This window comes from Gekko japonicus, unplaced genomic scaffold (genome assembly GCF_001447785.1).
Source record: "Gekko japonicus isolate JY-2015 unplaced genomic scaffold, Gekko_japonicus_V1.1 scaffold680, whole genome shotgun sequence".
Lineage (NCBI taxonomy): Eukaryota > Metazoa > Chordata > Lepidosauria > Squamata > Gekkonidae > Gekko > Gekko japonicus.
Genome location: NW_015167558.1, coordinates 495,279 through 498,588, shown reverse-complemented (window position 1 = coordinate 498,588; position 3,310 = coordinate 495,279). Strand labels below are relative to the sequence as shown.

Sequence of the window (3,310 nt, the reverse complement as noted above, 5' to 3'; positions counted from 1 at the left end):
TTTATATTCTGCACCTTGGTAAAAGATCCAATATGGGTTTCCTTGTAATTCTTGCTATCTTCAATTACTCTAAAATTAGGTACTACACCACTCCAGGGAGTAAGCTGAAAATCTCAGGGATATTCAGAACACTAAGTGGAAAAGAGGGATATTGGAGATTTTAGGCAGCACCTTATCCCCACTTGCAATGGCAAATGAAGCAGAGTGTTCTATATTGTTCACCCTACAATGAGGATAAAATCCTAGAGCCTAGATTTTTCCTATAAAGGCTTGTTAAAAAGTGTCACACAGCAACTGCAAATCAAACATAATATTAGGTATTGGCTGACGGTCATCAGGCCCAATGATCTCATTAAATGTATGAAATGTCATATGTACAACCTAAGCATGGATCATAAACGTGCCATGCATGGAGTGTTGTTTTCAACGTTCAGATTTTTTAAAACCTGTTTCCTTGTTATGAGCCTGTATATCATGTCATATTTTCACAGGGCTCTTACTGACTGAGAGTACAACGAGTTGGTCCATTAGGCCTTTTTTGAATTATTGCTCCAGCATTATGGAATATCTACCTGAAGTAGGTGCAAAGGGGCCCTGTGCTGTCAACTGTCCCAGTATTAAGCCATTCTTTTTAATGGGCATTTTGCACCTAATGTCATAAGGAGGGTATTATTTTGAGGGGAAGTTGTAAAGTGGTTTTTTTTCCTGATTTCAATTTTCTTTTATTTGTGGGTCATGTTTCTTCATAAACTACCATAAGCCATCATGGCTAGTAGGAAAAGCAGCCTGCAAATATTGTAATAAATAAATAAATACTTCAATTGGGCTTATTTTATGATTATGTTGCGTACTTTGGGCAGTAAGGGATTAAAGGTTAAGAACTACAAAGACCTCAAAGAAGCCATCCAGCAGAGTAACCCCAAGCTATGGCAATACTACCGAGAGTTCCTGCAATTCCATACTTTCTACAAGGAAGAGAAGGATTTCCTCATGTGCAAGTTTCAGGAGACTTGGATCATCATGGAAGGCTTGCAGTTGGAATGGGCAGAGCTGAAAAGGCGGCTGGAGGAGGCCGCCCAGGAACTGGACCAACTGAAGAGCCAACAGGCTACTTTTCAGCCATCTTCTCCAGATCTCTGGAGCACAGGAAGAGCCAGACACTATGACCCTTACTCAAGAGGTGGCCATACATGCCATGGTCCCAGAAATGCCAAAACAGCAGAAAGAGAAGCTGGAGGAAGATCTGAAGGCACTCCAAGAAGCTAATAATAAGGAGAAGCTTTCCCTGCAAGCTGATATCTGCACATTATAGCATGTGGTAAATATCTCAATGCCCTCAAGTAAAGATGAAAGAGAATGGTCTTCTGGCAGAATGCCCCCTGTAGGTGGAGTCCCTGCAGGGTTCAGGGGATGATGGAAAGAGCTCTGGTGGGGATCGGGCCGAGCAGCTTTCTCAGAAGCTGAAGGAGGCAGAGGAGGAGATGGCAGCCCTTTGTCAGCAGCTGGCATCTGCCCAGGAGGCGTTGGCCTGCTTGGCAGCCCAGCAGCAAAAGACCCAGCAGTAACTGCAGCAAGTTGGGAAGGACAAGGCCTCCCTGAAATTGAGGTGACTTCTCTGCTGGAGGAACTGCAAGAGAGCCAGAGCCGCCTGGAGACCAGCACGCAGGAAAAGAAGGAACTGGAGTAAAGGGTCCATGGGCCTGCAGAGCGATAGCAGCTCCTGGAAAAGGGGGCAGAGGCCTGCACCAAGCAGCACAGTGTTCAGGTGGATCAGCTGCAGTTGAAGGTGAAGGACCTGGAAAGCATTCTGTGTGTGGAGAGGCAGCGTGCCACGGAGGAGAAGAAAAAACTATCACCAGCTCTTCCAGGAGTACAATGCCCACATCAAAGCCAGCATGGAGAATGAGAAACGAATCAAGGTCTTGGATCAGCAGGCTGCCAAACTGTCTGACCAACTGCAGCAACCTGAGGAGGCCCTGGTGGCCAAGCAGGAGCTGATTGACAAGCTGAAGGAAGAGGCCAAACATCACAAAGCGATAATGGAAACGGTGCCAGTACTGAAGGCACAGGTGGATATCTACAAGACAGACTTCTTGATGGAGCATCATGCTCGCAAGAAGCTCCACAAACAGCAAGAGGTGCTTGCTGGAGCAGCTGGCACAACTGCAGCGAGACGTGAGAAGCTGAAAGCCAACTCAGAGGGCACCAGCCGGGCACTGATGGAAGAGATGAGGAATCACCATGCAGAGATGCATGCCCCACCTTCTCAGACACCTTATATGATGAGTGCCACCGAGTTCCACCACCTGCTGACCACGAGGCCGAGGCACAGTGTGGCCAAAGAGCAGCTGGACTACTGCTACCTCAAGTGCCAGTACAGAGCTCCAGACATGGACATGCTATAGATCCATATCATGGAGTGAATCCTGTGATGGTGATGAAGGAAGAGTTCCCACCTGCGATAATGTGGTTTTTTGCTGTGTTGCCTTAATCAGAGCCCAGCAGTTCAGCTGCTAAAAGTTGACCTTGGATGATTTTTCTCCTCTCCCGCACTCTCCCCCAAATCCAACTCCCCCCTCCCTTCTCTTTCAAGTGTGGCCATGCCTGCTGCTATTCTTTGGGGCTTAACTGTACTAGCAGCCAGGGCTTTGTACTAGCCCGCACTCTCCCCCAAATTCAACTCCCCCCTCCCTTCTCTTTCAAGTGTGGCCATGCCTGCTGCTATCCTTTGGGGCTTAACTGTACTAGCAGCCAGGGCTTTTTTTGTAGAAAAAGCCCAGCAGGAACTCATTAACATAATAGGTCATACCCAACAGCAGGAATTCATTAGCATATTAGGCCACACCCATGACAGCACAGCTCATTAGCATATTAGGCCACACCCCCGTGTTACCAGAAGTGTGGTCATCCAGCCACACCCATTTTGCTTCTTATTCTGTTTACCCTGTTTGTTGTCAAAACCCAGGGCTTTTTTTGTAGCAGGAACTCCTTTGCATGTTAGGCCACACACCCCTAATGTAGCCAATCCTAATGAGGTTCTGCTGTTGGGTGTGGCCTATTATGCTAATGAGGTTCCTGCTGGGCGTGGCCAACTCAGGAGCCAGCCGGAACTCCGTTCCTGTGTGTTCCTGTCCAAAAATAGCCCTGCTAGCAGCCATGGGGAGAACAGGTTTTACACTGTTCCTTAGGTTGTTACGAACAGTCTGCTGTACTTGCAAGGGTAATGCCATCCCTTTAGGGATGGGCTGAGTCAGGGTAAACAAGCACAGAGAGGTGCTCACATTTTGGGGTGTGGTAAGAGAAGTTCCCC

The 3,310-nt window shown here is 47.6% G+C and overlaps 1 pseudogene; it reads left to right on the top strand.

Annotated features, from left to right (window-relative positions):
* The first annotated feature begins 840 nt into the window (after nt 1–840).
* Nucleotides 841–2,423, top strand: LOC107112576 (annotated as a pseudogene).
* The last annotated feature ends 887 nt before the right edge of the window (nt 2,424–3,310 follow it).